The sequence below is a fragment of the Fukomys damarensis genome, unplaced genomic scaffold (genome assembly GCF_012274545.1).
Source record: "Fukomys damarensis isolate Sample0158 unplaced genomic scaffold, DMR_v1.0_HiC HiC_scaffold_39, whole genome shotgun sequence".
Lineage (NCBI taxonomy): Eukaryota > Metazoa > Chordata > Mammalia > Rodentia > Bathyergidae > Fukomys > Fukomys damarensis.
Genome location: NW_022900951.1, coordinates 86,102,543 through 86,116,457, shown reverse-complemented (window position 1 = coordinate 86,116,457; position 13,915 = coordinate 86,102,543). Strand labels below are relative to the sequence as shown.

At 35.5% G+C, this 13,915-nt stretch overlaps 1 pseudogene; it reads right to left on the bottom strand.

The window, feature by feature from the left end:
• Positions 1-12,743, bottom strand: part of LOC104847624 — a 38,545-nt pseudogene extending 25,802 nt beyond the window's left edge.
• Between the last annotated feature and the right edge of the window lie 1,172 nt (positions 12,744-13,915).

Genomic DNA, 13,915 nt, shown 5'->3' with positions numbered 1-13,915 from the left:
TAAACTCGGGTTCCTTGCGCTTGCAAGGCAGGCCACTGAACCACTGAGCTAAATCCCCGCCCCCCCCCTTTATTTTGATTGGAGACATTGTGAGGTCTTCTGAGAGCAAATTCCAGACCTTTCACAAAGTCTTTGAATAGCCATGCTTTCCTAGACCCTCATGATTATTGATCCGGTCTAATTACAGGGTAATCATCTAGACAGGGCAACTGTTTAAAAGTCACATTAGTTTTTCACATTTATCACATGAAAAAGCATTTCCTTAGAATACTTCCCTCTTACTTGTAATGAGACCTATTACAATTTAGTGTCAGCTAGAATACATCAACAGAGTTCACCACAGGAATACATAGGTAAAAAAGGCTGGTAGCAAAATACACAACATGTTTATATTGGAGCAAGAGGGATCACATCTGTCTATCAGTCTGTGCTCAAATAAGAGGCTATCAGAGGCTCATTACCAACCAGAAAGTGATGCCTTACATAACAGTTCACAGCCTGAGTCCTGAGGATGGTATGTTAAATCCACCCATAATTTCAAAAATGATTGATAGAATGAGTAATATATTGTATGTAGTTATGACTTGGATATCTGATTACAATGCAGGTACATCCTGGGAGCAGGCCTGGTAATATTTATTAATGTGTTAGGCTACTAGACAAAGTTTTACGGCATAGAACTTCTAAAGCAGAGCTCTGTAATGATAAACTTGAGTGCTTATTTGTTTAATATCTGCCTTTTTCATTCACTATAATGTCCACAAAACCTGATGTAGAGTACTGTTCTGAAAATATTTGATGAATAAATTAAAAATTGATTGCTACTACACAGTCCTTCCCCACTTACCTCTCCAGGCTGGTCCCCCATTATGTGCCATCTGACTCTCTGGACTCCAATCACAATGACCTTATTGTGATTTCTTGAATGCACTAAGGAACCTATCATCTACTATCTACTATCAAAGAGACTATGTTCTTCCCTCTAGATGCCTCATTTGTCAGATTTCTGCCCCAGTTTTAGATTCAGGTTCCTTTGGGAAGCTCACTGTGAGCTGCACGTCTAGAACAATCTCCTTCATAAAAGTGTTCATGTATAGGTACATATTTTATTTATTTGTGTGATCATTTGACCAATGTTTGTCCCTGTCTTCACATGATTGGATTATAAGTTACTTGACAGCAGGGGCGAAGTCTGTTTTCACTCAGCATTGTAGATCACAGAAGAGTGCCTAGGCATGGTAAATGCTTCCCAGTTATGTGTTAAATGAAGGAGAGAACACATGAAGAATTCTTCTTCCTTGCCATTTAAAGCTTCTAATAACATTTGGGATGAGGGGACAGCCATGGAAGAGCTTTTGTTTATCCTCCCACTTCTTAAATTCTTCTCACAATCTCCCCTGCAGTTCCTTTGCTTTTTGTGTTTGTGCAGCTAAAGTGGCTATTAGAACTCTGATCAGGTAAGATAACTATTTAGAACACAAGTGAGCAAACCCATGAGTTAGACCCCCGTTTGCTTTTTTGTATATAAAGTTTTATTGAAATGTCATATATATTCATTTACATATTGCTGATAACTATTTTTGCTCTACAGCAGTCTAGTTGAATAGTTGCAACACAGACTGTCTAGTGTGGAATATCTCCTCATTAGGCCCTTCACAGAAAAAGTTTACAAGCCTCTAATTTATAAAAATGTTCAGGTATTTGAAAGCCTATTAATTTCCAATATATCACTGGACTTAGTTATGTACTTATATATATCACTGGACTTAGTTATGTACTTATAATAATCACCCTATATGAGGACTCAACACAAAATGATATTGGACAATTGATACTCTTTCCACATTATCTACGCAACAGGAGATGTTCTTTGATTTGTATTTAGGGTTGCCCTGTGCGGAACATGAAAATACCTTGCATAGTAAGAACATATTTTTTATGTACTACTTATTCAGTATTTTTTTCTTTTCTTTTTGTGGTAATGAGATTGAACTCAGAGCTAGGCAAGTGCTTCAACACTAAGCTGCACGTTCAGTCCCTATTTAGCATTTTCAATATAATAGGCTCGGTTCAAGCACCTTATATAGATTCTTCATAACGTTATGGTATATAGATTATTATCCCTGGTTTACAAATGAATACAGTAAAACACAGAAAGTTATGCAGCATGCCAACCTCAAAGTTTGCTGAAATATCTGAGTGGAAATTTGATTTGAGCACTCTAGACTCCATGTTGTTAACCACCCTAAAATTCTGTTTATCTAGAGACTTTACTCTAAGAGACCCACCTTATTTCTAATATCTAAATATTAAGACAATTCACGTGCTATTATTTCCAAGTGGGAAAGTGTGCTGTTGAGGCTTGGAGGCAAGATGTACAAAAGTTTTTAAATCCCAATGCTTGGCAGAGTGCCAGACACATAAAATTCAATCAATGTGTTTTTATTGTTGGCAGTGAGAGTACATTGAGGAGAAAGACAAAGAAATCTCTACTAAGAGTGTTATTTCTTCCTAGGTTATTACCAAAGTTTAAGGAAATAATAGTTCCAGATAATAGTTCTCACTGGCTAGAGATATGGCTACTTCTGAGTATATAAGAAGAAGTGTTCCTTCTTCAATAATTTTATTAATTCTTACTTATAAACTCAATGGAAGACAAAAGCAAAGAGTGACTGATTAAGTGTACAATGAAATCAACAACCCATATTCTCTCTCTCTTTTTTTTTTTGGTACCGGGGATTGAACTCTGGTCCTTGCGCTTGCAAGGCAGGCCACTGAACCACTGAGCTAAATCCCTGGCCAACAACCCATATTCTATAGAAATAAAAATAATAAAAACATATTGAGTGAAATGGGACTGTAAAATCTAACTCATTTTGTTCAATTTTCTAATATGACCTAATTGAATTCATTAGAATAATTCTGTTATGACTACATCCATAATCAATGGTAAGCTCCCTTTTTTCCTCTATATATTGTATGCACTGCTGTTAAGGACATTGGTTAGTTCAATAGTATGTGCTGATAGATCATTTCCTCTTCCCATAGTCAGATGATCACAAAAACAGCATACACCCCCCCCACTCAGTCCAATTCAACAAATTCAATAAGCTTAAGATTCTCCTCGCCAACAGATAAGCCATATTGTATTTTAGTTTGTGCATAAAATCTGTCTTCTGTGATGATAGCTGCACTGTTTGGGGTCAGAATTGTTAGTAGTATATTTCCATGTCCTCTGTGTTCTGGTTTGTGCTGCAGTGCACTAACATTCTTTCAATGTTTGTAGTCTGATTATATTTAGGACAAGGTTTTGGTGATTCTGTTCTGACAAGTAATTCTAGTAGCCGACACCAGTATAATTTAAAGGGCATGTAGATGCTTTGTCCAGTTCCCCCCTTTGGTTTGTCAGCAGCCCTTTATAGTTTTAGTAGAGGAACTTTTGAACTTGCAGGAATTTTCTAAGTGGCCAAATGTGGAAATCTTCCAAAATGAAATCCATTTAGCTAATATGGACAAGTAAACAGTACATACGATTTAAAGCATTATACATGTATCAAAATGTCACAATGAAACCCATTAATGTGTATAATTAATATGATTAATTATAATAATAGAAATCAAATATATCTTTAAAAAGTGTGTGTGTATATATAAAATATATATATTATATATACATATACATATGTATGTGTATGTATATATAATATATATATATACCCAGCCAGTGCTGGGTGTATTGATGGCATTGAAGCCTTTTGCCAGGTCAAAATGTCATGTGAAATCCCAGTGTTACTCTCCACTTTTTTTTTCCTCATTGAGTTTATTGGTACATTTTAGGTATACAGTACAGTTACATTCATGATTGGGATCTTGTACCTTTACATGAAAGGTCTTGGTTCTCATATTTTCCCCTTATCCCCACCCACCCTTCACCCCCTCCTCCCTTCCCTATTTATAAATACTTTACTTCCATTTTTTCATTTTCTTGTTTTTTTTTCCTTTTCCCTTATCACCTTTCTCCTACCCTTCCCACCTCCCATACACCTTTAGCCCTTTTCTTCCTATTTCACATTGTCTGTTATAGCATTAGGATCTTATGTACCATTATAGTTTTTCCCACCAGAGATACTATTTGGTATTTATACATGTGTGACTTATTTATTTTACTTAGGTGTGTATCCTCAATACATATCCATTTTCCTATGAACGACTCTAATTTCTCATTCTTTATGGCTGAGTAGTATTCCATTTTATAGAAAAAGCACATCTTTATCCAGTCTACAACTAATGTGCAAATAGGCTGTTTCCAAGTTTTAGCTATTACATACTGTGGCACTATAAACATAGGTGTGCATATATCACTGTGATATGATTCTTTTAATTCTTTTGGAAAGTTACCCAGCAGAGGGTTAGCTGTGTCAAATGGAACCTCTAAACCTAGTTCTTTGAGGTATCTCCATATTGATTTCCATAGTGGTTGCACCAGTCTACACTCCCACCAACAATGGAGAAGGGTTCCTTTCTCCCCACAACCCGCCAACATTTGTTATTGGTTGATTTCTTGATATCAGACATTCTTTTTGGGGTGAGGTGGAATTTCAGTGTACACTCCACTTCATGAAAAAATCGCCAAATATTCACACACATGGAAACATCTATTTCTCAGGTGTATGGTTATAAGTGCTGTGTGAAGTAGGATTTTTCTAGTCAGAGGAACAGTAGAAATATGTTCCTTCATTCTTTAATTCAACAGATATTTATCGTGTACCTACTCTGTGGCATGCTATATTCTATGTGTTAAGTATTTTTCAGTTAAACAAACAAAATAAAAAATCATATGCTCTTATGGAGCTTGCATTCTTATTAAGAATAAGAATGCATTCTTATTGGGAATAACGCACTCTTATAGTGTGTAGCATACAACATTTTCTGATTCTTGAGTGAAATGAGGAGGAATGACTTGAATGATGTCAGGAGTGGGGTTTCATTGCAAGTCAATAGCAGCAATGCAAATGTCTTGGGGTCATATAGTTCTTGTGTTAATCAAGGAAAAGCAAGGAAGCCAAAAGGTCTCAAGCAGAGAGAGGAAAGAAGGAAATTGTATAAGATGATGACAAAGACATAGTTGTCAATTAGATATTTTATGGCTCGGGGGCTAAGGCAAGGCCTTTGTAATTATATTAGAGTAAAAACTAATCTCAGTTTTACATTTTTTTTGTTTTAGAGTTTCCATTTGCAAACTGGACTATTGATTAATGTAACAAGGATTTATTTAGTTTATATGTATATATTTTTTTTCATTGAGGCTATCGGTACTTTTTAAGTATATGGTACCATTACTTCTATCATTGGGATCTTGTACCTTTACATGACAGATCTTGGTTCTTGTTTTTCCCCATACCCCTGCCCTCCCTGCAGTGTTAGTAGCAATTAATATATATCTCAATAGCTCAGAAGCTTTCATTTTCAACATGATTTAGAAATAAGGAAAAAAAAAGAACAAGAATCAATCCATGTCTATGTTAAAAACTATACTCAAGACAGACTAGCTCTTTGTGGATGACTTAGTTTTTGGCATGATAATATCTGACATTTTAAAAATACTTTCAGATCTCTGATCTCATCAGATTCATAACAACCACAAGAGATTGACAGACAGGTGGTATGACTTATATGGAAATGGAGGGAGTTTGCATGGTTTACCCCAAGATCACTCAGCATATGAATCATTATCACAGGCGCATACTGAAGACTCTGAGTACACTATCCCCTCATTCCTCCCTAAATGGAATATTGAGTAACTTTTTGACTCAGGAGTCAAAATTTGAATCAACCAAATTAATGACTTTTTTTTTTCACAGCTCCCAAAGACATAAATTCTGTGAGTCACAGAATTAAGCCAACCAAAGAAAAAGGAGCCTTTTTTTTTTCCTTTCCCTCCTCTTTCTTCCAGAGCAGGTTTATTAACTGGAAGCATGTTTACTTTGAAAGCATATCTATATTTTCAGAGAATGGCTGGTTACGTAGAACATCCACAGCCTTGAAGATCACAGTAGTTGAGGGGCCAACCCTTTCCTCACCCTGGCAGAAATCACTCCAGAAGACTACAGTGTGACTTTTTCTCTGAGTCCCATTTTTTTTTAATCTCAGTATTTTAAAAGTTGCATAACTGCCACCATAGCCTATTTACTAGTATCTTCCTAATGAGATTTTGTGAAAGTGAAAGTACCCTCCCCTTCAAATGGAACAACCCCATTCAACAAATGGAGTGCTGATTTGAACAGGGAACAGTTCATTTTTGGACAGTACCAAGTATTTGGGTGGCCAAACAAAAGAAAGAATTCAGAACTTCAGAATTCAGAAGTGGAGAAATAATCCATGTATCACTATAACTTCTTTCCATTACAAATGCTGTTTTTTTCTGAGGCCAGTCCTCAGTTATCTCACACCTCATAAACTTTCTCCCTAGACAAGCTCATTTATGTCTCCAGCATAAGTGTTCCATTCAAATAGAGAAATCAAAATATGCAAAAGCCTAATGTCAGGGGGAGCATGGTGACTAAAAGACAACTGGATATAGTGTGGAGAGTGAGGAAGTTCGAGATGAAACCGGAGAATAAATGTACACCAGACCATTTAGTCCCTTTTCTATTTACTGTAATAGTAAAAGGAAACTACAAAGGTGATGATATTGTATTTCTTATGAAAAGATACCCTTGGCTGCAATGAGACTAGATTGGAGGAAGTCAAAGTAGATGGTGGGTAGATTAGGGGGCACTGCAGTATAAAACACAGGGATTGGAGATAGATAGATATGAACATAGAGATATCAAAAAGATCCTAAATAGAATTATATGTCATTTTGGTCTTTTTAACACATCCATGGTGTCGCTTTGTTTTTCAAAATGTCATATAGTTGGAATAATACAATAAGTAATTTTTCACATTGGATTTTTACTAATGTTCATGGTCCATCTATATCTTTTCATGGTTTGATAACTCATTTATTTTTATAGCTGAATAGGATTCCATCATCAGTATGTATCATAGTTTATCCATTCACCTACTGAAGGACTTCTTGGTTTCTTCCAGGTTTTTGCAATTATTTGTAAATGTGCTCTAAATATTTGTGTGGGCATCAGTTTGAAATAACTTGGCTTAAATCCAAGGAGCACAATTGCTGGATCTTATGGCACTCCTTTTTTTTTTCTTTCCCTCTGACCAACTTTGATCATTTCTTGAAAAGCATATAACTGTCAATAAATTACCTTAACATTTGCCTGTCTGAGAAAGTTATTATTTTACCTTCAACTTTGATGGAAACATATTAAGGATTCAAAATTCTAAGTTGTCATTTTTTTAAAAAATACCTTAAATGGTTCTATGCACTATCTTCTTGCTTGCATGGGTTTTTAGGCAATCAAACATAATTACATTATTCTCTTTGTACCATGTAGGTAAGCTGTTTTCTTCTGTCTACTTTTAAGACTTTTTATTTATCTTTGATTTTATAATGCATATGCCTAGGCATAGTTTTTCTGTTTGGCACTTATTCTGGCTGGCATTCACTGAGCTTCTTGTATCTGTGGCTTGTTTGACATTCCTTTGGGAAAATTCTTAGTCATTATTGTTTTAAATATTTTTTGTTCCTTTCTTTCTTACTCTGGTATTCCTTTTATGAATATGTTTTATGTTACACCTTTGGTAGTCATCTTTCAGTTCTTGTATATTCTATTTAATTTTTGTAGTCTTTTTTCTCTTTGCTTTTTTACTTTTAGAAGTTTCCATTAAAAATCTTTAAAGATTTTCCCCTAGCTGTGTCCAGCCTACTAACAAGCCTATTAAAAGTATTCTTAAGAAGGGAATGGAATTAATATGAGAAAATGAAAATAAAGTCTTTGTAGATAGGAAGGGGTGGAGGGGTTGAAGGGAGGGCAGGGGAGTGGGGAAAAATAAGAACCAAGATGTATTATGTAAAGGTGCAAACTTCCAATGATTTATGTCATTATATTGTATACCCTAAATGTACCAATAAAATTAATTTTTAAAAAGTATTTTTATTTATGTGACAGTATTTTAATCAGTATTCATCTTCTTAGAACTTCCATCTCTCTAGTTCATGTGTATTGTCATATTTTCATGCATTCAATCTATTTTTCCCTCAGAGCCATTAGCAAATTAATCATAGTTGTTTTAAATTCATAGCATAGGAATTCAAACATTCTTGCTATATGTAGGTCTGGTTCTAACCTTGATCTATTTTTCAAACTAGTTTTTTATCTTTTAATATGCTCTGTAATTTTGTTGTTAAAATCTGAACATGAAAGGAACTCTGTTAAGGCCTATAGTGATGTAGTAATATGTAGGAGAGGAAACATTCCTAGTTACTTAAGTCTCAGTGGTTTCGTGATTCTGTGTATCTTGGATGTAAACTTTACAAGTGCCTTTCAGTGTCCCCTCTCAACCCACTGTAAAATGGGACAGAATGGCTGGAATTGGAGTTGAATATTTGTTTTCCACTAGGTCAGTTAGATACTGATGAAACCACAATAAGTTAGGTTTTGGCAAAATAGATTCTCTTGGGTACAGTCCTTGTTAAGAACAGAATGAAGTATGTGGATACTTTTATTAAAAAGATAAGTTGCAAGTAGAAGGACTATCAGAGAATGAAAAGGAGAATAGAAGAGAGAGTAAGAGAGGGAAGAAAGTGAGGAAAATGTAATCAAGGCACAAAATGCAACTCACTATTTTGTACAAATAATATGCGTTAATATTTATAAAATAAGGGAAAGCTGTGGCCTATTTTAAAACAGTAACTTTTCCTTTACCCATACTGTAAGCCCACTGAAGATTTTCTCTGATCTTCATTGTGAGAACCTGATAGAACTTCAGGAGGTAAAACTGAAAAAGAAGTTTTTAGCTCACAGCCTGCCTACACTGAGTACAAAGAAATCCATCACTTTAGAGTTCAAAATTTACCCTCCCGTATTTTCTTTTCCTGTGGAGGTTTCTACTGATGGATTTATGTATAAGTAAGTTGTGATTTTCTGGATCTATGTGTCTCTCCAGTTTTGACTGCAGCGCTTTCTCCTGTGACCTTAATTTTCTGACATATGGAAGAAGAGTTGTAGCTGTTTCAGTTTGTTTAATTTTGTATTTTTTACTAGAATTGAATGGCAACTTCAGAGCTCCTTGCATGCTGGACAGGAAATGAGGAATGTCTGTTGTGTTTATGATAACATGAATGTTGATGTTATTCTGAAATTATTTGATAAAAACTAGGAAAAAAAGAGAAAGTGTTCTAATCTGTATCAAAAAGTGAGTTGCATACTGAAATATTGGCAATCTAGGAAAGTAGATACTTCATTCTATATTAGCTGTATAATTGATCAAATATTGTTCCCCCTGGATAAATTTAAGTTTTCTGTAAGAAACGTGCTTCACCTTCATGGGGGAGGGACACAATAATGATTTTCTCTTAAAAGTTAGAGAATACATCTCAAGCTGTTCTTCAATTTTTGTTATGATCAATTTCTGCATCTTCATCTTCTCCCCTTGAATTATTAAAAGAAAACACAATTGACAGCAATGTCCACACGTGAAAAAGTGACTGCAAAGTCCATTAGTGATGCCTTTTTGTCTATATTCATGCGTATAAGAAAATCTAGTTACCAGTTCTGTGTCCTTTCATGGCTTCTACCTCTAAAGTTCTACTACAAACTGCAGCCTGAATCTCCCAAACTGCATCTCATTCTTCTCCAACATGAATATTTTGTTCCTGTCAGACTAATTTCTGGATTCTTCTTAAAATCCTCAATTCATTCCAAGTCTCTGCCCTCATTCATATTGGCTCTTACAAGAAAGTCTTTTGTCATCCTTTCTGTCATCTAGCTAATATTCAGACTTCTGTGTGAAAGCCTACACTACTGTAAGCCTTTTAAGTTTGTTCTGCTGATTCTGGTCTGCTCCACATCCTCTAACCTGTTTATTTTGTTTCATAACTTCCTCATTTTGTGAGTTCATATCTTACATCTTTAAAAAGAGATGTCTCTTTCATACACCCCACAGCATCTAACACAGTGGAGTGTACATAGGAACTTCTGCAAGTAGATGACTTGCTTGATTGTTATCTAGCACCTTTGAGTGTTTATTTCTATGAATGTTTGAGATTCTGTAGTTTGGGAAAATCCTCAAAGCTGTGCTTTACTGTGACTTTATTGAATTTCCTTGGGAGAGAGGCTACCTGTTTATAGTTATTCAACTTAGTCTTGCTATGTGGAAACTCTTGGAATGTGTTTCATAACTAATATAATTCCATATACCTACATTCAAAGACTGCTTTTTTGGCGATTCTGCTTTGTCATTTGATTTTAAGGATTTCTTGAAAGCAATGGTGATATAGTTATTAAAGAAACCCAAGACCCAACTCCGATGACTTTTGGATCAATGTTGCTTTAATACTATTTCTGCTTACTTAAATATGCCGAGACATCAATTTTATAACTATGATTTTTGCTTTATCTCAATAAGATTTGGCACTAGTGTTCAGTTGCTAATATCTAATATCTCAATATCTAAAGATGCAACCGGGCATGGTGGTGCAAGCCTGTAATCCCAGCACTCGGGAAGTTGAGGCAGGAGGATCACTGTGAGTTTGAGACCATCCTGGGCTACATAGTGAGTTCCAGGTCAGTCTCAACTACATAGTGAGACCCTGTCTCAAAAAACAAAACAAAAACAAAAACAAAAAAAAAAAAAGAAAAAAAAAGAAAGAAAAGAAAAGAAAAAAAAAATCTAAAGATGCTACGTTAACATTTCATGATGTATATGTATATGCTCTCAGCAGTATTTAAATCTAGTTTTTGATCCCTTGCACACCATCTTGTGTATATTGTCCATGGCACACAAAGACTACAAGAGATCTTGCATAAGCTGCTTTCTGAGAAGCAAATTTGAAGCTTAGTCCTAAGACCAAATTCCAAGTTTCTTGTAGGGTTATAAGCCCTGTCTGCCAAAGATAAAATTCAACCTAGGACATAACCTTCTTAGTGAGAGAGGAGAATGACCAGGATACCAACAACTGCAATATAACTGATTATATTATTGTGGAATACTACATGGATCAAAAATGAATCTTTACATTCTCAGGAAACAAAACATATGGCTAGAATTCAAGGAGATTGTTTTCCCCAGGTTATGATACATTCTGCAAGTTTTAGTATTCACTGAATTTTTTTTCTGTATTTATATCAGAGCAAAAAATGTGAATGCTTGTTTTTCCATAATGACTAAACAGTTAAAAAAAATGAGACAAGAGGCAAAATAACGATGGTAGTTAGCCAAAGGTTTCAAAATTCTGGATTTTCAGCAAAGAAAATGTCTTAAGTTACCAATTTTCATAAATAGAAATATTAGTCATTGAAAGAAGCAAGTAGATTCACAGGGGAAGTGTTTACAAAAGGATATCTAGAACTTTCCAGGGGAGATAAAGTAAATATGAGCAAGTTAACTTTTCTGAAAGAGGAGTGTCCTTGTTGACCTAGGAGTTTATGTGAGGAAGACTAATCCAGGGAATTTACAGTTTCACCACTATAGATAATTACAATGATGTTAGATAAGATAGTTTAAGAACTCAAAGGAAACAACAGACAATCTTTATATCTAAGAGGGGAGTGATGGCTCAATGCAAGGAGCAGTTTTCTTCTAAGATCAGGACAGGTTTAAGAAGTTTCAGTTCCTGGTAGTGCAAGTTACTTGGAAGATTGAAATGAGAGGATCATTTGAGCCCAAAAATTCAAGACCAGCCTGAACAACACAGCAAAACCTTGTTTTTAAAAATGGCTTCATAGGCTGGGGATTTAGCTCAGTGGTTCTGCTTCCTGCCTGACAAGCGCAAGGACCCGAGTTCGATCCCCAGTACCAAAAAATAAATAACAATGGCTTCGTGTTTATTAGAATGGAAGTCTAGAAAACAAAACACATATAATCCACATATCCAAGATTTTCCCAGCTGATGAAATGAGATCACATGAACATTAATATCCATCCAAATTTCATCACCTACAAGCCCCGTCTGTTCACAGAGGAAAGCAAACCTTTTCCAAAGACTCCCCAGTTATTTCTGGACATCCTTAGCAGTGTGGTTTACCATATGTGCCACTAACAAGCTCACTCACATTGTTACACTCCTGCCTACTAGTCATTGCTGCCTCTGCTGCTGATATTCTTTGCGTAAATATTATTTTTGTGTCAAGAATATTGGCTTCCAAATTTCCCAATGTTTGCAGCCGCTGAGTTACTGGAATTTGGGATCATCCAACTATGCGATAATTTTTTTCACTTTTAGAGTGAACATTATTTCAGCCCAGAACCATAGGATGTCCTACATTAAATGGTATCTTCAGTTTTTGGCTATATACCCTTTTTTCCACTGTGCTTCAATTTCAAAAGGAGAGTCAGTCCACCAACTCTACCTTCCCGCTCTGTTCTTTAAAATTTTCTTTTGTTCTATGTGCTCCAGCAAAAACAACAAACTCAATCCATATTAGCAGTCTTCCTTCACCCTAGGTACTAAAGGCTTCATGCATACAGATTTCTGTAACTGGGAAGGGGTGGGGGAAAACGCCATCTAATTTCTCCCAGACAAGTTTCTTTTTATAAAATTAATTAATTCTATTGGTACATTTAAGGTATACAATATAATGACACTTACCATTGGAAGTTTGCGCCTTCACATAATCCATCTTGGTTCTTATTTTTTCCCCATTCCCCTGCCCTCCCTTCAACCCCTCCACCCCTCACTATCTACAAAGACTTTGTTTCCATTATTCCTTTTTCTCATATTAATTCCATTCCCCTTTCTTTTCCCCCAGTCCTCTCACTTCCCCTTCCCCTTTCCACCTTTTCTTCCTATTTCACATTATCTGTTATCCCTTTTAGTCCTTATTTACACTTTCAGTTTCTCACACTAAAGAAACTATTCAGTATTTACACATGTGCCCTATTTATTTCACTTAAGAGTATCACCTCAATGTGCTTCCATTTAGCTATAAATGTCTCTATTTTCTCATTTTTTATGACTTACCAATGTAACACATTTTCTTTACCCAGTCTCTTATTGATGGGGAACTGGGCTGCTTCCAAGTTTTAGCTATCACGAATTGTGCTGCTATGAATATGGGTGCCCACATATCACTGTGATATGATTCTTTTAATTCTTTGAAGAAGATACCCAGCAGGGGGGAGAGCTGGATCAAATGGGACCTCTAATCCTAATTCTTTGAAGTATCTCCATACTGATTTCTACAGTAATTGCACCAGTCTAAACTCCACCCACAGAGGGGAAGGTTCCTCTTTCCCAACAGCCCCGCCAGGATTCATTATTGATTGATTTCTTGATAGTCGCCATTCTTTCTGGGATGAGGTAGAATCTCAGTATTGTTTTCATCTGCATCTCTCTAATGAACAGTGATGTTGAACATTTTTTCATATGTTTATTTGCTATTTCTAGTCTTTGTCTGAGCAATGTCTGTTCATTTCAGATGCCCATGTTTAGATTGGGTCTTTAAATTTGGGAGGTCTCATTTTTTAAAAAATTCTTCATGTATTCTAGATAGTAGACCTTTGTCTAAGGAAGAGATGGTGAAAAATTTTTCCCACATTGTGGGTTGTCTTTTCACTATGTTGGTCATTTCTCTTGCTATGGGAGAAGCTTTTTAATAAGAAGGCATCCCACTTGTTCATTATTTGTGCTAGCTTACAGGCAACTGAGGTTCTGTTTATAAAATCTTTTCCTATACCAATGTCATCAAGAGTTTCACCTAACCTCTCTCCCAGCCAGTTTAGTGTCTCTGTTTTAATATTTAGATCTATAATTTTATTTTACTTTAGTGCATGATGAGAGATATAGGTATAC